Raw genomic sequence first — 26,704 nt, forward strand, 5'->3', positions numbered from 1 at the left:
GAGCACACCTGCCCGATCCTGCCCTGCACCCGGCGGCTACCACACCCCAACCCCTGCCCGGGGATGCTGCGGGGACCACCCCCCCCCCGCCTTTGTTCCACTCGCTCCGCCTCGGCCGTGTCCCCTCCCCGCGGGGCGGGGACCGGCGAGCCGGGGGCGGTGGGACCGGGCGGGCCGGCGGCTCCTCCCGGCCGTGCCCGTCCTCTCCCGGCGCGGCGGTGGGAGCGCTCCGCGGCGCTGGAGCTGCGCGGAGCCGCTTTGTGCCGCCACCCGCGGCAGGACGGCGCGAAAGGTAGGAGGGCTCCGGCCCCGCTCTGCCCCCTCCCGCTCCGAGGCAGCATCCCTGCCGAGCTCCGCGGGCGGGCAGGCAACAGGGGAGGGAAGAATAGAGAGGGAGGGGAAGGGCTGCGTTCCGAAATGGGGCTTTTTCGGCCTCGGCTCCGCTGCTGCTGCAGGCAGCCCCATACTAGGAAAGCTGTGAGCTTACTGGGAAAAAAAAAAAAAAAAAAAGCCTAAAAAAGCAGTCAGTCTAGCTGGTTTTCTTGGCCGGGAGCAGCACATGGAAAAAGCTGGGAGGGAGCCCGGGCACCGGGCGGCGGCGGCTCCCCGCGGCAGCGCGGGGCGGCCCCTGCCCGGGCTTCGAAAGAGCAGAAATCCGGCCGAGATCCTCCGGAACGAAGCCCTCTGTCCGCCATCCCGAAACTTGCATGCCCTTCCCGGGAAAGGCACCGGCCGGGCAGCCTCGCTGCTGTTTTGTACCGCTGCGAGCTTCCTTGTTTTCTGCCTTTTGGGGTGGGCAGAGGTGGTCTGTCTGCAGGCTTGGCCATTTGATCCCGTTTCATCATAGCCGAGAGATTGCATCATGTTATGGTCCTGGAGTCAGTCAGGGCAAAGGCGAACAGAACCATCCTTGCAGACTCATCCCACTGGCTTCCCGGGCCGACCCCCTCCTTGATTTCCTGTTGAACGGAGGTTCGAGCTGAGGAGCTGCCTGCCATTGGCAGCTGGTGGGGGACAGGTCACAGCGACGTGGTTCGATTTCTTCCACTGGGAGGTTTTTTTGGAAACTCAACTTTGCCGGTTCTACGCCCGTTGTGTCGTGTGTGTGGGTTAGAGGAAACTTGCCGGAGATTTAGGCGGTAGGAAAATAATGGGCGGCAAAAGAGCCAGATAAACGGCCAAAAGCAGGCGTCGCTTTATAACTTGAAAGCTCTGGAGTGGCAGGAGGTGAGTGGATTCAGGCAGGCATCTCTCGGAAAGCCACGCATTCACCTGCCCTGAAGGCCAGTGCTGCTGAGTGAATGCACACTCTGAAAGGCAAGACAAGGCAGATGTCAGGAGCAGAGAAGATCCCCTCTGGATCTTACATGATCGGTTTGATGCAAACACTTGGTGTGCCTGTACCTGTTCTGTTTATCATATGACTAAACTTTGCAGCTGATCCAGCTATAAAATGATAAATCTCAAAGCCAGAAAGATCCAATTAAACAATGTACTGCAGTCCAGGACTTCCTAAGATGACCAATTCTGCTGTTCTTTGTGCAGTTCTTTGTTCCATGGGGAAAAAAATGTCACGGCACAGCTTGCTTCGGTTCTCAGAGGTATCCATAAAAAGTAATGATTATTCCATAGCTAGTGTGCTGCCCTTGCAGGTGCTCTGCTGCTGTTTACTCCGAGTGTTACAGGACCACTCTTTTCTTTCATGAAAAGAACAGTATTATGAAGCTTTTTTTTGTCTGCCTCTCTGAGAATGGTCAGTGCAGGGGTACAAGGGAGCAGCTTGGCAGCCAGATGGATCCATCCATCAGTGCTCTCCTATATGGGCACTTGGTACCCTTCAGTCATCCCTATGCCTCCTGGTGGTTGCCATGGGAAGAACGGAACAATTACTTTCTCCTTTTGATCAATTTTTCCTTTTGGAACTAGGGTGGAAGAAGTGCAAATCCTGAATTAGAGCCAGAGGGAGAGTGTCATGTCTTTCTGGGGCTATAGGGCACCAGATAGGTTTAAGAAGAATTTGAAGTGGATTCAGAAAAGAAGCATCTTTGCTTTGTGTGTCAGAATAGCCAGTGATTGCAGTGACAAGCCTGAAAACAGAACAGTGAGCAGATACGCACTGTCTTTTGGTGATATGCCACACTGTTTGGCATTTCCCAGGAAATTTGTCAGCAAAAGTCAAAGTGTTAGTGGTGCTCCCAGGTCTCAGGTAGATTTTTAGATGAAGGGATTTGGAAGATCTGTGGGGTTGAAATTGCAGTATTTCTTGAAACAGTGGTAACAGCAGGGGGTAAAATGCAGCACTTCAATAGATTGGCCACTCACACTATTTTCAAATCTTACAATCTTAGTGGAGGTTTTCATTTTCATCTCCTGAAACTCTCAGAGTTGAAGGAATACTGTCAGAGACACAAAACCAAAATCAAATATTGAGGTGTCAGTGGGGACAGACTGTATTTGATACACGTATGACTAACTGTGCTGTTCCTTTCAGTGGTGTGAAGGCAACCTGCTGTAAGCTCAGATCAGGAATTGTCTAGCCCTGCTGCTTGCTGCCAACTTCCTTGAGACATTGCCTCTGCACAAAGAGCCAGAGGTTCAGGGCTGGTCGATGCAATCTGGAGTCCACTGATTTGATTTCCGTCAATTTTCAAAAGTTTTGTGTCTGATAGGTCCTTCAATGGGAGTGTGGTATCCAGGAGCCTGCCTGGTTAACTGCTTTGTTCAAAGCTGTGCTCTTTGTTTGGCGAGGAGGGGGTGAGGAGGAGGAGAGAGGCATATACTTAATATTCATTTGCATGAGATCTCTTGCTAAAGCAGGAGGGTGGGATGCGAGGACTTGTGGTTCCAAACTCCTGTACAGTTTAGTTCACTCTATTATGAGTTTAGTCACAGTAAATCCTACTATGGCAATTTTTCAACAAAATTATGCATCCCTTCCAGTTACGCAGTTCAGCTAGTTTTGGATGTGAGTGACACCTGGCTACTGGTATGACTCGCACTTCCCTGATTCATATAGGGTTTCATCTGGCACAGGAACTGTCTGTCTGGTCTGGGTAGGTGAGTGTGTTAAACACTCAGTACACATTATTCCAGGTTAATATACTCCTAATGTAAAATGTTCTTAGGCTCGTAGTTAAACTCTAAAGTCAAACCCAACAAAAATACTAGGAAGATGAAAGTCAGCCAAAGGACTGCAGTTACCATGAGCTCTGAACTTTCATTGAAGGATTGAAAAAGCCAAGTCTTGAATGTACTCCTACATCTATAAAGGTTATTTTCCTACTCTGATGCATCCTAAGCTGACCTTAGATCAATTTAAGTCCTCAATACCATATCAGGTATCTTTTGGGGGAGTGTCTGCAAAAAACAATACTGAGAACAGTCTGTCAACACAGCAGTCTGTCAACACAGTATGAGCAGGTAGGAAAACATGTAGCTGTAATTGCTCAGGGTTGACATTGAGTGTGGTATGCAGGGGTTACACCAACCCGACTATTTTACTGCGCCTATCCATCTGTGTATACATAAAGCTCCTGCATTTTGTTGCATATGTATCAACACTGTGAAATACTATGTATACATATATATACACTCTGTAAAATACTATTATAGGTTAAATTGCTCTTGCTCAACTAGAAGATCTTTAAGGTCCTTTCCAACCCAAACCATTTATGATTCTATGATACTCTGATTAAAAGTTAACTCTTGACTCTCTAGGTGATGAAAGACATGGTAATGGGAGTAATGCTAATGAATAGTATTGCAGGAATATAATTTGGGTTTGTGCAGAGGGGGATATCTCATAGCAGATAAGAAATTAATCTTTTGGGACATAATCCCTATTTTCCAGAGATAAGGCAAGAAATTAAATCCTGAATGGCAGAAAAAGTTTTCTGTCATCAGTTACTCCTCTACCCCCTTAGCTGAAAGTCAGTAGTGACATGTGGTTTGACTGCTAAAGGTGCTGAGCACCCTTAACACAGCAATGTCCAAATGAGCTGATGGTGATTACCTCTCTTAGAGTATTCTTTGGAGAATACACTAGGCTGTGAAAAGGATGAATCAATATCTGTTGTATATTTTACCTGTGTTCATCAAGAAATGTAGGAAAGAGGCTCCTAAGAGGACTTTATCTGGTCAGTTTGATTTTGTATAGTTATTGCTCTTTGTAGTGGTATTTTAAAAATTGATGGTGCATGTTTGACAGTAAAATAACCAAACTGCATAGGATATTCTCTAAATATCTTTCCTAAACTGAAAAATAAAAAAACTAGTGTATTATTTTTTTTATAATGACACAGTAGTGGGATTTTTTTACTATCCTGGGGATTTCTGCTGCCAGCATCTCTCTGCCATCATGTATTTCTGAGCTGAGTGATAAAGACTGTCTTTCTCTAAGACAGATGTTGTTAATGGCCTTATTGTGCCAAAATCTTTATGAGTACAAAATGCTGAATAAAAATATTTCCAGCCATTAATAGTGAGTGCCAGAAAAGAGTACACAAGTGGTTTCAAATTTAATCTGTAATGTAGCTGACGTCTCAAAGATAACAGCATTTTACCCCCAAGAAATACAACACTTTGTGTATGTGAGGTAATTGCTATGAGTTGCACTGAATATATATATTATTTATTAGGGGACTGTCATTATATCATGTTTGTGAATTCCCCAGAGTCTCTTATCACTCTCCTCATCACCTCTCCACACTTACGGAAAAGAGGATTTTGGTGTCCTACTTGACTGACTGATGCTCTGATTTGCTGGTAGTCACTTCTAATAAGCATGTTTGCCTGGTTCATTTAAAATGGATGGACTTTGGGAAAGGAGCTTAATTCATGTATTCGCACTCTCAGAGATAGCAGTCCTTCATAGGGAATGTGTAGTGGTATGTTATCTCAGTTTTGCAGAAAAGCAAATGGTAAAAGCTCTTTCATATGCTGCTTTCATGATGCTAAACTACTCTGCACTGTCTTCAAAGTATAAAGGCTCAATATTTGGCCAGTTGCTGTGGTTGGATTTTTTTTTTTTTTTTTTTTGATCCAATGAAGTATGTTTAAGTGTCTCTTTGAAACTTATCTGGTCTCTCATCGGTTACACATGCTTATGGCATTCCTGTTCAAAACTGGAAGAGAGGAGAAGGCAAGGTAAGCAGGGAATTTCCCTGTTATTAGCAATTAGTGGATCCAGATTTTATTTTCCTGCACCATTTTTTTACCAGGAGCAGCTGCAAAGAGAGAATTACACTGTGACCTTCACAGCACTTCCTAGTGCCGTCATCAATCAGATCTGGCAGGAGCTTTATCGCATCTATCAGTGAGGCTCATAAGCCACATGCTGTCTAGTCTAGAGGGAAAAACAAACAAACAATGGGAGCTACTGTAGAGTTTGTTTAAAATAAAACAACCAGGAGTGAGCTTTCCCCATATGTGCCAGCTTTGCAGGCAGATTTCTATTTTTACCGTGTGCTGTTGGGCTGATTAATAAAATATGACGATTGTAAAGCAGTGGAAGAGCCTTCCAGTACAACTCAATGGCACTGGCAAATCATAAACCATTGCAGCTTTGGCCTTTGTCAGGCAATCGTCCTCAGTCCCATTCTAATCCTCAGCATTATTTTTACTAAGGAATTGATGCAGTTAGATTAATTTAGGTGTTCTCTGTGCATGTAAATGTTAGGGAATAATTAAGTGTTTTCAGACTTCTCTGATTCTTATATGAAATAACATAGCTTCCTCAGATCAAGTGGTTTGCTATTTTTTTGTGGTAATATGTGCCTTTGCTGGCAACTCTAGGTCTCTTTCAGAGGCCAAGGTCAGCTGCTCAGCTGCAACATCTCCCTTTTCAGCATGCAAAACAGTATTAACACTTTGTTTGTTTTCTGTTTTGGTGGTTGGTTTTCCCTACTGACCTTGTTCTGATTTTGGAGTTTAACTAAAACTTAAACCATTTTGTGTTCTTGGATTTTTTCATTTTTACACTAAGTTCACCACCATTTTCAGATTCTTTTTCTCTCCTTTTCTTGTCAGATGCAATTGATAAAACTTTCTTGCCTTCCTTTCCAGGGCTCAGTATAGTGACAGGTTGACAGGTTGTCACTTGGTGCCTGACTTCCTTGCAGGCAACGTCCTTGCTGACAGGTAGATGAGAGAGCAAGAAGCAGTGGGAACAGGTAGAATTGCTAGTGTGTAATTCTGCCTTCATGGGCATATGTTTGTGTGTATATATATATATATATATATATATGATATATACAAATATATATATAGAAGTATATAAAAGTATTTATATATATATAGGTGATATATGTTAGAGCTGCCCTTGTTACACAGGTTTTATGAGAAAAATGGCTAATTCCTAATAAATAAATATGTTTTCTGTTATACTTTCAAGTGAAAGGTTAAGGCCCTGAGCTTCAAACTGGTAATGTGGATGGTCAACAGCAGGGGATGATCTGTAAATTTTGTTGGTTTTAACCAGACAATTCTTGGCAGAAACCATGTTGGTACCAGATTTGGGGAAGGAAGTTTGAAGTGCCATATGAAATGAACAATAGCAGGTGCAAGGAAAATGCTCATAAAATGCAAAGTACATTTAGCAAAAGGTTATCTACTCTGTCAGGAAAAAAAGGCACATGAACTGGCTAGCGGGTTATGGAAATAATGACTTTTGCGGTTTTCCTCTGCATGTGATGTGTCAGTTTGACAGGTTTTACAGCCCCAGCTGCTGAACTGGCACTAGGCAGGGCACTGGCTGTAAACCTGAGGGAGAAGGAGCCTGCCCAAAATTATGCTGCCTGTTGTCTGTCTTCAAAGACTGGGGCTATCCCTGGGGATTTTGGCTGCCAAGGGGAACGTTTTGACGATTAGACATCCTTGGGTGGTTTTAGACAGTGCTGTCAGGTGCTGTGTGCCAGCGGTGCTCGTCCTCACTGATGAGCTTGCATCAGAACTCTTGGTCCCTGCACAGCGTCTCTGTCCCAAGCAGAGGATGGATGGTGCCAGGAGGGGCTGAAACTCTGGACCTTGAGTTCCAGCAGCCAGGCACTATGGCTACACAAACACTTGGAAGAGGGCTTTTAAGAGGTCAAAGCCAAAAGTGGTCTTGTTCCCACGTCATCAGGAGGAAGAGAGGGAAAGCTGCCAGCAGGAGTTGGTCTGAGGAGCTGAGTCTCCTGTGTCATCATTTGGGGGCTCCTGCTTCAGTAGCTGGCTGGCTGCTGCTGGTCAGACCAAACATAAAAACATCGTTTCAGCTCTGCAAGTGAGGTGGGCCACAGTGAGGAAATAATAAAATGGCAGGGGTTGAAAATAGGAGAGATAATGTAAAAGGCAAAGTGATGACTTAAGGAGCAGGGCTGCCAAGTGTCACCAGGGCAACGGTGGCTGGCAGCTGAGCTGCAGAGGGGCCACTCTCTGGTGCTGTTCTGCTTCTACATCTTAGCACAGATTAAACAGAAAGAAATTGCCCTTGTGCAGAGTGGGATTTATTCTTGTAAGCCAGTCCATGCTAGGGAATAGAGTGAAATACTTACTGGATGTTGTCACTGGCTGTAAGAGATACAGCCCGAAGAAAATAAATACCTGAAAATGGTAGAAGCTCAGTGATTTTCAGCTCTGTTAACATACAGCATAATCAAAAGAAATACCCTTTGGAAAATGAAAATATTTACTTCTTGGAGTGGGAATAAAGTATTCAGTCTGAGGAGCTTCTGTGAATATACAGAACTCTTCTCGCCTGATCCCTCTGTCTGCACCATGTGTTTGCCATTAGGACCATGAAAAGCTGTGATTCTCCTTAGAGAGGGAATGATGGGTGCATGGTGGGTCCTTCAGGAAGAACCAGGAGAGCTGAAAGGAGAGAAGAGGCTAGGTCAGGCCACAGCATTTTGTTTTGAGCTTAACAGGAATGAAATCCACCCTGAAGAGTCTTGGGGAAAATTCTGGATGCAGGCCAGTATGAATAATGCTGAGTGCAGATGGGTGGGACCCCACCTGGTTACAAAAACAATCCTATTTCCAAGGTTAGTTATTTATTCTGAAAAAAGGCATATTTAACAAGTAAGGTTTCATTTAAAAGGGAAAAAAACCAGTTGGAGACCTTAAAAAAACAAACCCAAATCAAAAAACCTAAAAGTCTCTCACTTCAGAAATTAATGAAAACAAGCCCCCAAACATGCAGACAGCTGAAAGCACACACCAAAAAACTCAGATAAACAAAACAAGTGTCCTCTGGGGAAAAGAAGAGTTGTTCTCTCTCTGGGAAAGTTTGTCTGTTCCTGTGTCTTGTAAACTTTTCATCTTCTCTGGGAGTTGCTGTCCTTGGTTTGCCTTTTTCAGTTTTTTGGTCTTCTTTTCCTGGAGCTCTGAAAAGTGTTTATGTGAACACTTAAGTAAACTAATGATGAGTGTTGTACTTCAGGTATTGGTACTGGGAATGGTCTTTGTCAGTGACAGGGACAGTGGGATTGACTGCACCCTCAGCAAGGTGACACCAAGCTATGGTGGAGCGGTTGACATACTGGGAAGGGATGCCATCCAGAGGGACCCAGACAGACTCAACAAGTAGCCCTGTATGAATCTCAAGAAGTTTGACAAGGTTATTAACAACTTTCTAGTACATAATGGTCTTATTTGACATCAGTGAGATTAGTGCTTGGGGTTGCATACACTTTTATGCTGGTCTGCTGACTGTGAGTTCCCATGGACAGAAGGTGTGCAAGTGTACTGACCCCATATCAACTTTTCTGGCCCCCAAAGCATCCCACCCACTGACTTCCACATGGCTGCAGCTTGGAGCCATCAAGACACCTTCCCCCTTGTGACAACCACGTCCTGAGAATTATTCCAGAGCGGATCTGGATTAAGCTGTATCCAACAAACCCAAAGTTAATCTAATGTACGTTCCAATTAGTCTCCTGGTCACTACTGTTCCTGTCTGACTGTCTGCAATGACTGAGCCTCACAGTCTCTCAACACTCTTAATTTCCTTCACATCCCTTTGGATCTCCTTTATTGTTGTTTACAAAACACTGAGTTGAAATTTTGCATATGTGGAAAATCTTGCTGAGAGCTGTCCCCTCTTTGACCTCATCTTCTCCACTTCTCTCATTTTTTTCTCTTGCTTATAGTACAATTATGTAACTTTTAAAAGTGATTTGAGTGTAAAAAAAATAAGCTGTAATGAAGGTTTCCTGTAAACAGTAGCTTTCTCTACAACCCAAGGACAATTAGAGATACACGTGGAAGGCCTATATGACTGTCTGCTCCAAAGAAACAACTAAAATACTGATTAAATTACATGGAAAGCAAAACTAGCCTTGAAGAGGTGTGATGTTTGGGGATTTCTAGACTTCTTCAACCCTTTTAAAATCCTTCAACTTTTTTTCTTCCACCGTAATATCTTTTTAAGCATTATGGGACTAGCTCTGCTGTACTTGCACTTGGGGATTCCTGTCTGGTTTATGGTCAGCACAGCTGCAGGCTCCAAGATATAAGTGTAAACTCAGACTGCCCTGAAGTTTATTGTACTTTATGAGAGCAAAGGGTGAAATCCGTCTTTGAGACTTGGGGTCATTTGGGCTAAGTTTCCTGACATACCAGCTTTTACAAAAAAGCAGCTGTTCTGGGGTTTTCTGCCAGCTTTAAAGAAAAACAACCAAATAAAGAAAAAATACTCTGCCAAACAGGGTTCAAACCTTAGCTTGGTTTGAGTGTGCTTTAAGTAGTCTCAGTCTTTGCATTTACACTAGTTAAGTTCTTCTTTCTCTTCAGGGAGTTGACTTGGAAGCAGTATTTATGAACGAGTCCAACCCTTTCCCTGCACATTGCTGTAGGGAAGGGCTGCTTCCTACTGAGGTCTAAGTGCTTCCCTCTGTGAGATAGGATCTGAACAACCCAGAGCAAGACCTAAGTGTAAATAGCATGAAAGTAAAGATACATGAAATGAAGATATGCAACTTTCCAAGGTGTGATTGTGGAGTTGATCTTGGCCAGGAGGCATCCCCTGGATAGTCCAGTCAACCAGCTGAGCCAGGAGCAGAGTTGCCCAGAGACAACATAACAGGGATGTGCCCATGCTCAAGCCAAAGTTTGAGTTATAAACGTGCAGCTAAAGAAGCGTGTGCTCTTCTAGCGAGTCATCATCAGTGACTTACAGAGCACTTGGTACCTTACAGCAGCTTTTTACATGTTAATAACTCATAAAAAATTAATTACTTCATGACATGGGATGGAGAGTAGGAACTGGAAATGGCAGATACTCAGCGTGCAAAGGGAAGAAGAAAACTGACAGGCTGCCTGAATGCATGAAATAAATTTATTAAATAGTTGTAAGGATTTTGGTACACTAATCACCTCTCTCATCAGCCCTGCTAGTGCCTCAGCACTCCCAAGGTTTCAGTACAAAACCATAATCTTTGCTTTAATGAAGTATGTAGGAAGGAGAAAAGCATGTAAGAATCCTATAACATCTTTTCCATTTATTGCTATTGTCACCCCTGCTTTATAACCTTTCGTCTTAACTCCTTCAGCTCTAGTGAGTTTAGGAACACTCCTGAGCTCCAGGATGAAGAGGTTTTTATCTACTCTACCTGGGAAAAAAATTTTGACATAGTGCTGGGTGTTGCAGCCATAAGCCACTTGTCCCACCATGTCTGAACTGCAGTTTGCAGGGATTAGCTCACCTACCCCTTCTGCCAAGCAATCTGTGGAGCAAACATCTCACCTGCTGTTTTACAGCTCTGAACTTCTTATGTGAGTGGTGTCACTCAATGCTGTACTATTTGCTACTAAAAGTACAGACTGTACCCTTCTCCCAGTGAGCCAGTGGAGAAGAGCTCTCCACACATATGTCACTTTTCTTTGATTGCATTCTCTAGGGTCAGCTATAAGATGGTCATGACCATCCCAGATCAATTCACTTCATTACAGTAGTCTGCCAAAATAATCCTTCCCCTATTGAGTTCAGCTGCACCCAGTGCAGTGAAGCAACAAAAAGTGTGCGTATGATTCCAGAGGGCTCTTATCAGCTCCAGGTGGGGTGGACTCAAGCATGGCTCTGTGTGTACCACAGCACTTCACAGGGCTCTTTTGTTATTGTCAATATTAAAGAGTGTTTTTACATAGTTCAGAAAGGTACAAAATAATATTGAGCAACTGTACCTTGTGGTGAGAGTCTGCTGGGGTGTAACTGCATCAAAGCAGACAAAGACAATGACAAGAAGGTTTTTCCTTGGATTGGAGAAATCATTGTTAGTGGCATAATTCTCCAAAATTGTTATTGTTGCACATCATCTGATGTAAGCCTACCTAGGAAAATACTGAATTCCTTTGTTTCTTTAATAAAGTGAGAATTTCTTTCTGATGAGATTTTTAGAAAGAGGAAACTCCACATTTAGCAGTGGAAATTGTCCAAACCAGAAGGGGAAAATATAAAGTAGTTGCTGATTTGACATGCAAAGTGCATTTTCCTATGGAATTACAATTTATACTGTAGTAAAATACAGCATTAAATAATTTTATTAATTTTTAAGTTGGCATTATAACCGAGTGATTCCTCCTCCTTCCTGTGCTTAAGAAATAGCATCCATGCCTACAATAATTCTTTCTCTGCCTTTAGGCAAGTGCATTTTTGTCATTGACTAATAACAGAAAGATCAGGGACTTGGGACCCTAATAATAGGACTGCTGGGAAATCACTGAACGCCAACAGAGAGCAAGAATTTTCATTGTCTGCTCCCATTATCTTGTTTTACATTTGGCTTGTCTGCTGGCTTGTGACTAGTAGTGAAGATTGCTAGAATGTGGGCTTTTGAGAATCCCATTATTTTCCTTTCTTTATCTGATCGCACCATGAAATTATGTCACCGAATTCAAATTCTGACAGTGGTAGACTGTGTGTCCTGGATGACTAAAAGCTCTGTCAGCACAAAGTTGCATGTTTTTTAATGTAAAGATTAGAGGGCTACATCCCATCTGCTCCAAGTGTGAGGGCTAAGAAATGGCATTATCAAGCTAGTGAAACAAGTGTAAAATGTGTATTAAGACTAGCAAATGGATTGATTTGGGTAGTTTTCTATTGCCCTAGTTTCTTTGTCTTCCCAGAGGGTTTTTTTTCTGCCTTCTTAATATATGCACTGATCTTCAGAATTTTTTTCTTTCAAAGCAAGAACGTTGTATTCTGTATAAATAATGTGTCACCAGTCTTTTACTCTATAGTTATTGTAAGATTTTTACTAAGATACTTGTTAGGTCAGATTGTTGTCAGTTTCCAGATTACAAACAGTAACTTCTGAAGGGAAAATTTAGAGTGGTGTATTGACTGAGACTGATAGCTGCTTTTCCAAATGATCATCTGTCAATATCTATTCATACAGGGCCCTTAGCAACATGGGATGACCTCAGTCTAGCTGCATAGTCCAAAGATGACAGTATATCTGCTGGACTTGCAAGACATCAAACTGGTTTGTCGGCATACATCACTTGTAAATATCCTACCCCAAAACAACCATATTAATTATTGTTTATACTTATGTTTGTTCTTAAGCAAAAGCCTGCCTCACACTGGAGATCTTTTGGATCTGGCATACATGGATGTCTGAATGGTACCGTATCCTCTCTATGGGATTGTTTGCCATCCTTTTTTTTTTTTTTTTTTGGCGGCTTTCCTTACTCTGTATTTGATCGAGTACCTGCATCTGTTGTTAATTTTCACGTGTGAAGAGTTTATGATAGGGTCAGTATCCCAACAAACTGCTTTAGAAAGAAGACAAATGGTGAGCAAGTTTCCCTGTTGTAAGAAATGAGGCAGAGGTGCTCCATCATGGAGATTTTCAGTCCCTCAATATAGAGACTTGCCAATGGGAATATTTTTGGGTCTGCTTTCTTATCAGAAGACCATGGGTAGAAATTATGTAGGGGATTTCATTTCAGATTACTTTCAATCATTTTCCTTCAAAGACAGAATGCAACTTGACATGTGCAACCAAAGGCAAAGTGAAGCAGAGGGCAACCAACTTGAACACTGACTAAAGAAGAGAATGATTTTAAATAGTAATAAGATTTGTGAACGTAATGTGTTGATTCTTATATAAACCAGGTGTAGAAGAGCAGCAGTGGGATACAGAAGGGTGGTAATGGTAGTAATTAAGTGCATTATTTAGTGTACTTTGGGGGCTGGAACTAAATCACCATGACTGAACTGATATTGGTAAGTTAAAAAGAGCGAAGGTACTGTGTGCAAATGTAGCCTATCTGTGGGACTTGAGGGAATAGGTGTTGCTGTTTGTTAAAACCATTTTTATTATATTTGTGGTTACCTGTCACATTTGCTGTTCCTGAGAAATGGGCAACAGCTAGGAACCAAAAGTGCTTTCTTTCTCTCCTCCCTTTTCTTAGGACACTGGGATGAAATCTTTTATTTATATGTCAAATCTGTTATGTTCTTCTCACCACGGTTTTGAGACTGGGAGAAAAAGACTGTGATGAGTCTGTGACAGGAGGAAGCCAAAGTTAAAGTGAAATGAGAACGTATTTTTATGAAGTAATGTTACATTTACCAATCTTGAAGATTAGCATTTGTAAATGTGCTTCCTATTCACATCTAAATTAAGACTCAACCATTTGTACTTGCAAGGCACTAAGAAAAGCACTCACTTGAACCATCTGTTGAAAAATGGGAATATGAAGCTAAGAGTCATCATCTTTTCATAAGTCCTGCCTGTCCCTGGTGCTTGTAACAGCAGTGTCATGTGAATGCTGAGTGAGTCTGAAACCGAGGAGGCTCTATGTGAGCTCTGCTGTGGCTCCCAGTGGTGCCAGTTAATGGGTCCTTCAGTAAATGTAAGTCTAGATATTTCTCTTGTTCCTGTTGTCAGCAAAACTGGCTATGCACAGGTAAAAGATGACACAAAAATGATAAATAATAGTAGCACTATTGAATATACGTGTGAATATAACATACCACTAAACAACTTTCTAACTATATTTAAATATCTTACTGTAATAAGGAAGCTCTTTTTCACTTTCCTTTTAGCGAACATGGGATCAGATTTCCAACTGAAAGGCATGTGAAAGCTGATAGGCACTTAGAGTGGGATGCATCCTGCCTGAGTCAAGCCACACATGGGAGAGCAGGTCTACAGCTGACCTCCTTGCCTGTAGACCTCCTTTACAATCAGGGAATAGAAATTGGCTTCTCTAGGATGTAATTAATCTGATCTGTTCTAGACATCTATTTTAGGAAGCCTAAATTTCTCTATAAAGTGTGCATTGAGCCTAGGGCAGCTAGCTGAGATACAGATGACTGCATTGTAAGCATTGGCATTTAGTCAGAGGAATGTCACCGCTAAAGCTAAAATGGCCTGCCTCAGCTTTCAACCCTATAAAATGAGTCATTCTTCTGCATTAAAGGAATTTATTCAGGAGGCTTAAAACAAGATGATCATTCTTTGCATTTACATATAGAAGTGTAGTCCTAATTTTGGGTTTACTTGGTGCTTACAAAAAGGTCTGTCACAACATCTTTGCATGGCTGCTTCAGGGCTTTGATGGCTTCTGGGACTCAGTGAAAACATCATTGGAAAGAGACTGGAAATGCAGGAATGATGACAGATTCTTAGTAAGTGAGGTTTATGATATAAAATTCTTAGCAGTGTATTTCTGGGCATTGCTGTATAATTTTAGTTCTCTGCTTTATGAGTAATTTGACATATTGGTCTCATATGAGATGATTTGCATAGCAAATTTGAGTTCACTCAGCTGTGAGATTTTTGTTTAGGCTGCTGTTCTCAGTGCCTAGCTAATTAAGATGTCTTGCATTTGGGTGACTGAGGTTCTTAATGTTAAATAAACAAAAATAATCATTTTATTGCTACTTTAAAATTTAAAAACAAAAAAAAAAGTGCAATCAAATCACAGAAAATGCTCTGAAGACAGGAAAGGTGAAAAGGAACTGATTAGTAGTGGCTTGGGAACCTTCACATGGGAAACTGTAGCTCTGATTTTGGGAAAATTTTGTTCCTTGTGTCCTTGAAAAGGTACACATTAGAGATTGTAGTTTCTGGGAAGCTGGAGTTTCTAGGTTTAACTAGTAGTTTACTAATCCATTTAAAGACAAATCCTACATCTGAGCAATGTCGGGGATTTGTGACTTGGACAGGAATTTATTGAATGGCTTGAATTTATTACCAAAACTTGATTCTTTTATAAGTATGCTTCAGTTTGGGCAGGAAGTATAGCTATAGATAACTGGGAAATATGCCTTTCTTTAGCAGAAATCTATGTATGAAATATTGTAAGGTGATCTCCTTAATGGTTGTTTTCTAACAAAACTCACTTTTGTTTTAGTTTTTATTATATACTTTAATTATATTACATATTAAATATGTATTTTATATTATATATATATTTAATTCTTAGGCAATTTAATAGAGCAACAATTTCCATAGAATATAGAGGAGATTTAAATACAGATAGCTGGCAACTGTAAACCTGCTACAGCACTTCAAATTACTCCAGTGGGAATGAACACCTATAAAAATAGGGTTTTGCCCATGAGATGCAATCAAGCAAAGTTCTTTGCACGTGTGTCTGTTTGCATTGAAAGCAGTGGGAAAGATCAGAGGCTTAAATATCTATTGATGGGCCAAAAGTTCCAATGAAACTGCAGACCTCTGAAGATGCAGAGCACCCTGTGAAGCTCCTTTGTTCACCCCTAAGGCAGACAGTGTACATAAGCCATGTTCTCTATTTCTGTGGCTCTTGACATTTGTTTACTGGTATCGGCCTTTGTCTGACTTCTTGTTGCTTAAAAGTCTTAAAAGTAGTTCAAAGACTTAAAAATAGCTTAAGCTGTTTTTATAAGGAATGTAGTTCTTCATCATTGCTTCAGGCTGAATAATTGCTGTCTGTCTGGATCTTGCTTGTATTACCTATTGTAGATGACCTCCCAGACAGATTCAGTAGTGTTTGAAACGTGATGATAACTCCTGTATTGTTTTACTTAAATAATTTTTGTTGAAAGAAAGACATAAGTTAAATATTATTAAAAGCTTGAGAGGGCAGAGCATTTTTTAGAAAGTGCTGTTCATAAACACATCATATTCACTCGAGTGCAGACCACCACATGGTTGCTGTTTAATTTAGGCAAGCCTGCATTTACATGTTCTTTAGAAGGGCTTGTGATATGCTGAGCAGCTGGAGTTTATGAATGCGTTTGTGTGTGTAGTCCCTTTTGTTAACACTTCTGCATGCATCAGTACTGTGTTACAGATATCTGTAGGTAGGCAGCTAAAAATACAATATATGTAATCCATTGCAAGGGAATTCTGAAAGCCTTCAGAAGAAATTCCTTCCTATCTCACTTCAAATACACTTTCATTTTCTCAAACAATGGCGACAACAAAACTTTCAATCTTTCCACACTCCATTCTTAAAGGATATGGGTTCTTACTATTTGTTTGAGTTGTTGGTATTTATTGTTTTTTTGTTGTTAGTGGTGTGGTTTTTTGTTTGTTTGGGTTCTTTTTTTTTTTTGTTTATTTGCTTTACGGGTTGTTTTTTTTCATTTACTGCTTTCATTTTCCATGCTGCTCATGGATTTCAATACCTTGCCAGAAGTTATTTTTAAAATTGGTAACTTCTCTTGGTTGTTACGTATCAGCCCAAATCAAAATACTTGTCAACTATTTTTCCAGTAAATAGCTTTGTTAAATTCATCTTACAGTGTAGGAATATGTATGTATTTTCTGTTAGTGCTGCTGCTTCTGTGAGAGTTGAGTAATATGGTTGAATCATACTTCTAGGAAAAAGGAGTGTAGTATTAACTACATTGTATTCAATTTCACCTGGAGAACAATGACCTGAGGGTTAAAACACATCAAAAATTAAATAAGTCCCCTTGAAATGTAAGATGTGAATAACCATGCATTCCTTCATTACAACATTTGCTTATCCAGTTGCAGTCTCATCTGTTTAATTATTAGGCAGAAGCACAAAGTAAAAAGATCAAAAGTAAAGGGTACTTATGGTAGCCCACTGGTTCATTATTTTTGTAAAAAAAGTAGTCTCTACTGATATTGTATTTATTGACCTTAAGCCAGATTTCAGAAGGGAAAATATACAATGTCTCTAGTGTAAAACATTAAATACTACAGGACTATTTAATTCTCACAGAAACATTCAGAATGAACTTTCCTACTCTTTACATGGTTGCTTTGTAGTCTTTAATAGCACAGTGCTGCATTATTATCAGAGCAGATAATGCTTTCCACAGAGATGCAGGATAACACCCCTGCTAGGAATGCACTGCCCCAGGGAAGAGAAAGCTAAATGTGAGCCTACTTGCAGCTATTGCTTTCATTTGAAAATAATTATAACATTTAGGCTCTTGGTGACATTGCCTCTGGTAATTTCAGCAGTTTGGAGTGGCTGAGAGTGTTTCACATATAATACACAGAAGTATTTTGCATATGTGTTTAATAAATACCATTTTTTCCTTCAGGTGTTTTGTTACAATGTGTTCTGTGCAGCCCAAAGTTTCTCTGTCGGAATCATGCATGCTCCAAGAAGCTCAGTACACTGCATAATAAACACGACCTTATTTTTGCTCCCACATAGCTGCTGAGTCCTTCAGATAAACAAGGGAAACCCCACAGGAATAGGGGCTCTTCTCTGAGGAGCTGGGAGTGAGCTGCAGCCTTCCTGCCATAACCCCAGTGCCTGACCCAGGAGACAGAGATGTTTTCTCCCACCACTTTCCTCTTAATAGCTGTCATGCTTCCACCCACAGCAGCATGAGGATATTCATGTGTGTGCATGTATATTTGTGTGGAGATATATGCACATCTGTAGGTCTAGACCATCCAGTGTTAACCATTGTGTGACATCTACATCAGAGACTGCTGTTTCACAGTAGCTTTAAATCTAAATGTAGGCTTCTACTACAAGAGATAATCTGACTCATCCTCCCTTCCTTGCTCTTGCCCTGTGTGGGCACCGACAAAACCTCTCCCAGGCACGTGCTGAGCTGTCTCCATGCCCTCCTCTGGCTCACCCGTGGCCCAGAAATGCTAATCTTGGCCCAAGGGAAGGCAGGGAAATAAGGGATCAGAGATGACATCTGTCCCTCTCAGTGGTGACCTGGGTTAACTTTTAAGTTTTTGTAAAACCACAGCTTGCAGAAAAGGCAGGAATGAAAAAAGGCAGAAATAACCATCTAATTTGAAATTCAAACATATTTGCACACTTGTACATGCTTCTTTTACTGGCACAGACTGCACTGAAAGTCATCTCAGTACCTCAGAAAGTGACTCTCCAGTTACTGTTTTCTGAGTGTTGGTAACTCATTTTAAGGAGAACATCCAGCCTGGCCTAAGAATTTCAAGTTCCCTAATTAGGAAATAGTTAAGATGAAAGCACCCTGTGAGTGTCTTGGAAGGGAAGGAGGGAAGTAGAGAGAGCATCGACAGGAGCTTTTTATGTTCAGTTGTGCATCTCATCCTCTCACAGAGTATATGATTTATCTCCTGCCAGTCTAAAAGAGAAGTAGATGAGTACCTCTGGAATTTAAACTCTTGACAATGTCAGAATTACCTTTTGTCCTGACTTTTCCGGCTTTATTATTTGGATGATACGTTATAGGTGCTCTCTAAGTAACTGCTACTCCTTGACAGGCATCAGTAAGATTTCTCAAGAACTTGATTTCTTCCCACTTAAACAGTACTCGACATGATTAGATCTAAATAATTAATGAGAAACACTTATATCCTGTGAAAATTATATCATGTGATAACTAATCTTGTCCTCCTCTTCTTTCTTCTTAGTTTTACTTGAAGCTCTGCATAGGCTTTTTACTGCTAAGCCTTTCAAACCCTGCTTGGTTAAGAGCTCTGGCATACCCTTCATGGCCAACTGAAATTAGTACTGCCCGTGCATGGCTGAACTACTTGTGATTCAGCTGCTGAACTGCTGTGGCATTTAAATACTAACCAGAAACAGGGATCTTTTGCATTAATGTGACTCTTTCAGCCACAATGGTTCACAGGATGAAATAAGACCAGTACAGCTTCCATGCATGGGGAAGAGGGAGACTGATATCCTTGGCAGCTGTGCCAAGGTATGTCCGAGCCCTAAGAGAAGATTTCCGTCATTCTTTTGAGATGAGCTGATTTTGAAGGGCCTGCATAGTTGTCCTTCTTCTGCCTTTTTCCTCCTGCCTGAACTTTCATAACATTTCAGGACTGACAGAAGCCAATAGCCCATTATCTCCATTCCTTTATTAGGCTTCATCATGTGTCCACTTCTTTATAACCCACTAATTTGTCAATTAGCAAAGCTGTGTTTCCTCATCACAACCTTTTTTATCATGAAAGCATATGGTCAGCTGGATTATGTATATATTGTCACTGTTAATACTTCAGGCAGACACAGGCTGTTTCTGTGATTAAAACAATGTGCAGTAATATCAGGAGGTGATGGATTATGTCATATTCTTTCTTCCAGTACTGACACTGTTACGGTGCTTGAGCAGAAGTTTAGAAAGTCCAGGCTGAAGGTTGTTCCTGGACTCCAAAGCACCTCATTTGTATCATCCACTTGCAATCCTTCCTCTTTCCATCATTCTGCTTCTCATAAAACTGAGTTTTATAACATGGAGGAGGAGTTTACAAGTCTTCTTCAAAATCTTGGCATGTGGGAAGGGGTCTTTCAACCTGGAGCAAAGCAGTTTCTTCAGACAGCTACCAGCTGGGATGTTTGCAGTTCTTTTGTCAACTTGTCTCATGCCCAGATGATAAAAAGGTTTATTATTCTAGACAATTAGGGTGAATTTTCCCTACTTGTTTTTCATATTTGGTATAATAAATTTTGTGATGAAAACTTGAAGAGGGTTTTTTTATTTTGGTTATGCAGAAGCTGAAGGCCAGTCCTGTTACAAAATGTCATTCCTGCCCTCCCTTCCTTGTGTTTAAGTAATAGCAACAATTTAAGGTAAAAGTAACTGTTGTCTTTCATCTTGTTGCCTTACCTATAGCAAGAATAAAACAACTGTATACACTTTTCAGAGGTGACATATGGCAGCCACATCTTGGCCAAGGCTGAGGGACTGATGGCAGGAAAACAAGCAAACCTTTTCTGGGAGCGTTCTCTGGAAGAGATGAGAGAGAATTCCTTGGGCTCAAATAACCTTGGGAAGGCCTCATCTAGAGCAGTGTCTCACGTGGATAACTGTACTTGAGAAGTAATATGGATCATCGGAGAGATTTCAGAAGGAAGCAACAGGAATATTCAAAGATTTTAAAGATGCAGCCTGTGAGAGATTGGTGATGGGATTTCAGTTCTTTAGCAGAGAGAAAAATGAGGAGAGGCATGATAATAATTTTCAGATATGTTAGGGCTGCTACAAAGAGAAAGGCAGTGTGTTCCCTATGTCTTCTGTGGACAGAACCAGAGAAAATGGGCTTAGAACTCAGCAAAGCAGACTGATAATAATGCTAATAACAATGTTCTTAGAGTAACAATGCATAAACGTTGAGTCTGATTGCCAGTAGAGATGAAAGGCTGGACTGATTTTCATGATGAATGAGATGAGTATAGCTAGTCTCACCTAGGATGAGAATGAAGAACAGCACTTCTTCAGTGTTACTTTCAGTCATATTCTTTGACTGAACACAAACCATTTATGTTGTCTGCATTCTCATATTTTTTTAACCCTCTGCCACACAAAAGATTGCTCTTTCCTCATACTAATGCCTAATGATGTCTAAACAAAGTGAACTTAAAGATAGTAAAGAACATTTTTCATGAGGGTAACTTGGATTTCTTGGCTGGTCTCTTCCATGACCTTACAGCTTCTGGTTTTCTATCTTAAAGTATGATGGTCATACAGTAACAAACTAATGAAAGATGGTTTTGACATCTTGGAAGAAGCTTCAACTGCTAAATACCATTGCTTCACTTTCATATTCTTAGTTCAGTCTTCTTGGATCAGTTTCATATTCACCCAAAGCTTTTCCATATAACTTTATATTTGGGATTACTCTGTTCTTTTTGTTCTTCTTTTATTATGTTGAAATGGAATTCTGCAATGCTTAGCAAAACTGACATGTACTTCACCTGTTCAGCTTTGAAAGAAGCTGCAGGATTGGTTGCTTTGTCACCTCTTCTTGAGAGCAATACCTTCCCTTTTTCTCCTTCCCTTTTGCCTCTGAAATGGGCAAATATTGAAAACCAGCTGCTGTCAGGCTGGGATGTGCTTACTGTTTTCTTTCAGTTTTTAGTTGCTGGCACTTTTCCTGGCACATCTCCCTGATGAGAGCTCATCATTGTCCTGAGTCAGCTCACCTCTCAGCCTCATGAGATTCGGCCTCTGAGGGACACAACTTGCAAAAGTAAGTCCACTCAGACTAATGTAGAGAAGTTTGTGATTATTAAAGCCTTACTTTTTAGGAGGAAAACATCCAACTGAGTGTTTAGAGGAATGAATACTGGAGAGGCTCTGACTGAGCAGACATCTCCTTCTGGCGTTGCGGTCTGTCCTTCCCTCTGCTTCTGTTGTCTCTTCCTGCTTCCTCTGATGGCTGCTGCTCCAGAAGTGGCTTTAGTAGAAAAAAGGTTTTCTTTGAAGTATTGTGGAAATACCGTTTCTAATAAAACACAACCAGCAAATGCCCAGCTTTCTTCTTCAGCTATCTGATTAGAATATAGCACCACTAACTGTGTTTCTCCTCTTCTGGTGTAACACGAAAACTTTCAGTGACTTTTACAGTTCAATTGCTTTTGGCAAACTTAGGTTCTTCATGTTAAACCCACGCACTTGTATAAACATAACTGGCTTCAAGCTGTGTCAAATATAATCACTTAGCTACAAAAACAAAAACACCCAGATATAATTACTAAGATTCCACTTTTTATAAACAGTTTTAGACTGAAAATGAGGATTTGGAGTGACAATCACACTCTGCTTGCTAGTATTTTTCCCCTTTTGGTTCTTTCATTCATCTTTCCCTATTGTCATCCTCTTTCTATTTGCTAAAGCACATTTTTCCTGCTCTGAACCCCACGGAAATAGATTCTGCCTAAATTGTGTCTTTAAAAACACACAGAGACACATGACAGTGGGAAATAAAGCAAAAGCTGAAATATGACACCACCATTCCTTAGGGACAAGAATACTGAATATTAAGTGAAATCCTGAAGTTCCTTGTGCCGCTGCCTAAAAACAACTTGATATGGGTGGTGAGCATTAAAAACCAAAATATGTTGTGGAAGGAACACAGTCAGAAAAACAATTCAAAGAATGCATTGGCTTTATGTTGCTGTTTGAGAGTAAATATTTGCTCTACATTACAGTCAAATAGGAAAAAAAGGAAACTGAAAAAATCAGTGTGCTTGCGAAAACAAACCCATAAATGATGGGGCAGAAGAGATTGTAGGGTTTATTTTGAAGAGGATCTTGGGATGTTTGTTAACAACACCTCCCTCCCACACAGCCCTCCAAAGCAATGGATCTTTTGTCTTTGTTTCAAAGTTAAAAATACTAACCAAATGAAGAAAAAACACACCCTCTGCTTTTTTTTTTAAAAAAACCTGACACTAAAAACATGGAAATGTTTTTCCATACAAATGAGGTCAAAACAGCCTCACCACTCCTCCGGCACTGCCCAAACTTGAACTTCCTGAAAGATGCTTCCTGAAAGTCAGAAAACTCAGTTGCACATTGCACGGACATCACAAGTTGTAATCAGAATTCAGCTTGTTTTATACTTGTCTGTAATTCCAGCCTTTAGTTTAGACAAAAAAATAACTGTGCCCAACAGAAATATTAAGCCTTGTGTTACCTCCCATTAAACTGCAGCTCTGGGACTGCTGAGACTCCAGGAAGGGCCGGCAGACATGAATTAGCTGCTGATTCTTCTATGGGCTTCACTCCTACCCGTGCCTAGGTGTGAAATTGTCTAGCTCACTTCCCAAGCACAATTCCCAAAACCCTGTGAACGGAGGAGCTGCTTTCAATAGAGGAAACAGGTCGATATAAGTGAATAGCTGAGTGGAGCATTGATGTGGGCTGCTGTTCTTGCCTATTCCCAGTGAGGACTGGGGCCAAGTTGTTATTTTCCCTGTGCATGCCCAGAGTTTCCTACATGTGCCTGAAAGGACGTAGTGAACCTATAGAGATGCGCTCCCAGAAGGTCTTGCAAAACCCATCTGGAAAGGCAAGATTTACCTTACGTGTGCATGACAGTTCTCCCACACCTGAATGAGGTTTCCCTATTGAGCAGTGCTGCAGATGATGTTGCAGAAAAGACGCGTTGAGTGTCATGGTGATTGGTTGGTTGGTTATGTGGAAGGCATTAACTACAGAACAGCCTGTAAAGATTTGTTCAACTGGGAAACTCACAGAAAACTTTGCTGAAACATTCTGAATAAGATTTAAAAAATACTTGAGGATCTTTTCTAGCTGTTTGTATAGCATGGGTGTAAAGTCAATTGTAAGTCATCATCTTCTCAAAGGATAAAAATACTCCAAATTTCATAGTAATATAGCTGAATTGTTGAGAATTCCAAAAGTTCATTTTCTCTGTGGTCCAGTTTGCTCTGTTGACAAAGAGGAAATCATGTGGTTAATATTACTAGAGAAAGTACACACTTTTATTGATGGCACTGCTTTTGTTTACTTGGGTTTGGAAGACATGGATTTACTTAGCAAAAATACAGATGCAGATGATTAGATGAAAGGGAAAACCACCAAAAACAATAGGATGAGACTAAATCTGTGGAGCCACCATAACATATCTGCATATCTGGATCACTATTTTCTCATAATGAGTAACAGGACCCGGAAACCCCTTTACATATGTAACATTCACAATGAATCAACCCACAGTTTTACTCATATCCTCTTTGTACTTTTATAAAACAAAATTTGAATCTGGTTCCAGCAATTTAGAAATGTTTTATGGCAGCTGAGTCAAAGAATTTGGCAGATTTCACAGTTTGGACGTCCACTGGAATGTTTTGCAAAAGCCATAATAATGTCTTAGTAATAATGAGGTAAGAGTAATAAATTATTCTTTGTTGCAAAACGTAGGATTCTTTCAAATTTTTATTTGAATAGTTAGAGGATATTCACTCTCCAGGAGTTTCTTGTAGTTTCTCCCTTTCAAATGATAGGGAGGAGGGAGTCCGTGGGGAGCCCTCTTCTTTTTTCTTATATTCATGTGGGAATGGATGTTTGGGTTTTTTGGAAGAGACTGACTGCCCTTTTTTGTAAATAACGTTGTTTAAGTAAACTTGTTTAGAAATAATTGCAAAAAATTGTGGTCTCTTTATTTATAAAATTACAAAAACCAGTGATAAGTACGTACTGGTTTTCTAATCTGAAGCTTTCAGGGAAGTAACTGAGAGACAGTGTAGAATAGAGCTTTTATGTTTAATATAAGGCTCAAGAAGGTATCTAGTGCTCCCTGGAAATTGTAATATAAAAAAAAATCTCACCACTCTCCCTTAAATATTTTAAAGTCAATTGGAACTACCATGTCAAAATGTTTAATGTGGCCTGCCTGATTTTGGCATAAATAATATGATGATTTAATGTTAAGTTTGCTACCTAGCAAAATTTGTGTGTGTTTTTTTAAGTAAGTGTTAACAGTTGCCAACAAATGGAATCTTGTCGTTGATGCTGCACTTTTCCAGAAGCACAGAGGAGGAATGAAAGCACACACAAATGCAAAATGACACAGAACTGGTTTCCTGCTGCCATATTGTTGTTCTCAGTGTTGTAGTAATATAGCTGGATCTTTTATGTAGATGGGAGTAAAGTAAGGAGTAACTGCATCAAGGTTAACAAAGTACTATATGTTTCAAATCAGTGTGCTAATAATGTTGGTATTTACTCCATGATATCAGCTAATGTGGCACATGGGGGGCTATTTATACAGGAGCTGTTGGATAATTTTGTTTGTTGAAAAGTTATATTGTCAGTAGGTTGGGTCTGGTGCCCTTTCTAAGAAGCAGACTATGTTAAGGGTTGGATGTGATGGTTTAAAGGCATATGTTGGTAGTCTCACCACTTTTGTCAGTTTAATCAAAGGACTTCAGTATATTGCAACACTTGTGAAAAGAAGATGGCAATGTGTTAGCACTGTCAGAGACCTTAAATAATGTCAACATAGGCTGTACTGGAAGAACGTGAAGAACCTGAGACTAAAATGTTGCAATCTGAATTTCCAGACTACCCTATCTGATCACTGAAACACTGGTTCCTGATTTATAGAGGAGTGAAGCTTGAAAACCACCAGGGTTATCAGCAGGGTTATCCTGTCTCTGGATCAGCTTACAGAGCTGTAATTACGCTGAGTTTTTGTCATGTACCCACCCTGAGGATCATTCCTTGGCTACCAGTAGAAAACCAAATTTTTTTGGCCCTGTTAGATTTTGAGACTCAAGAAAAACTTTGAGATTTTGATTTTCTTGTTACCTGGTACCTGCCTGATATGTGTGCCACTGGGGCATATATCATAAAATATCTTTGGGGTTTAATATACTTTCCCATATGCTACTGTGATTAAAATACACTTGTGACATTTCAGTGTGCAGAGCAGGTGCCCCATCTGCCAGGGACAGCAGAGGCAACAGGGACTTGTGTTTAATGAGCAACAAATGTGCGTGAACACAACTATGCAATCAAGAGGAGTGGTTTCTCATTAGTGTTTCTTAGAATTAACAGAACTTCAGGGCAAAACAGTGTTTGGTCAGCATATTCCCATTTTGTCATAAATTGTTAATTTATATAGTCCAGTTGTGATGATAAGTGATTAATTAATCACCCTTTTGTGCAGTTCTGTGTCTGCACAAAAGATAGGAAGCATGTTCTCACTGGAGCATTAAGAAGGGAATAGGTTTGGTAGTAGCAAGACTTTCATAAATTTGAAGCAAATTGGAGAAAACAGAAGAGCAAACAGTCATGGACTAACTTTTAGTGTTTAAAGGAAGCTTCAAAACTGATCTCATAAAATATATAGTGGTAAATAATAATGTCGTTGTTTTTGTTGTGTTTTTTAGGTTTGATTTCTCCCTTTCTGGTGTGATAAAATCTGCAGTTATTTTAACTAGCAGTCACATCATAAACAATCTCTACAGGTTTTTCATTCTGCAGTTCATATTTACCAAGTACTATTTTTTCTCTTTAAGGTGTTTACTCATAAATTATTTACTCATAAATTATTACTCATAAATACTTGTGTCAAAACAGAACATGAGATAGTCTGTATACTTTTTCAGTAGATACTGGAAAAAAAGAGAGTTGGACCACACAGACACCACTTGGAACTGTTAGGATTATTATCCTGTATTACAACTTCCTTTTACTGAATATCTTTTTGATTGGCCACCAAACCTTTCCTGGACTTTTTTAACATTTGAAAATTGAGTCAAGCATGTAATTTCAAAGACTATAGTAAAAATTTGGAATAGGATTACAGTTTTATGTGTGTTTGACTTCATAGCAATTCTAATTTTTAGACTGTTCTTTAATAAATCTGCTATTTAGTTCAGACAGATGCCAAATAAATTGTTTCTACCAGCCTGGCTAATTTTTTTTCCCTTTTCCTCTCTGAATACAAAGATAAGTATTCACTTAGTGTCCGTTTGAAGGGACTCTATAATTGGATATGTAGGTCTATTCATCTTTAGGTTATTAGCTGGAATC

General features: G+C 40.4%; 1 protein-coding gene across 3 annotated transcripts in view; it reads left to right on the forward strand.

Moving 5' to 3' along the window:
* The first annotated feature begins 221 nt into the window (after window positions 1-221).
* The window catches only part of AFAP1 (actin filament associated protein 1), a 114,221-nt gene continuing 87,738 nt past the window's right edge, over window positions 222-26,704 (forward strand). For 2 of the 3 annotated variants that reach the window (XM_027892266.1, XM_027892269.1), the window contains exon 1: window positions 222-292. The gene's annotated coding sequence lies outside the window, so the exon portion shown is untranslated. Of the gene's footprint in view, window positions 293-1,159; window positions 1,228-26,704 lie in introns of those variants that run through there. The other variant, XM_027892267.1, reaches the window with a different exon arrangement.

Source organism: Empidonax traillii, unplaced genomic scaffold (genome assembly GCF_003031625.1).
Source record: "Empidonax traillii isolate 1590-97213 ecotype Southwest subspecies unplaced genomic scaffold, ASM303162v1 scaffold343:size799674, whole genome shotgun sequence".
Taxonomy (NCBI): domain Eukaryota; kingdom Metazoa; phylum Chordata; class Aves; order Passeriformes; family Tyrannidae; genus Empidonax; species Empidonax traillii.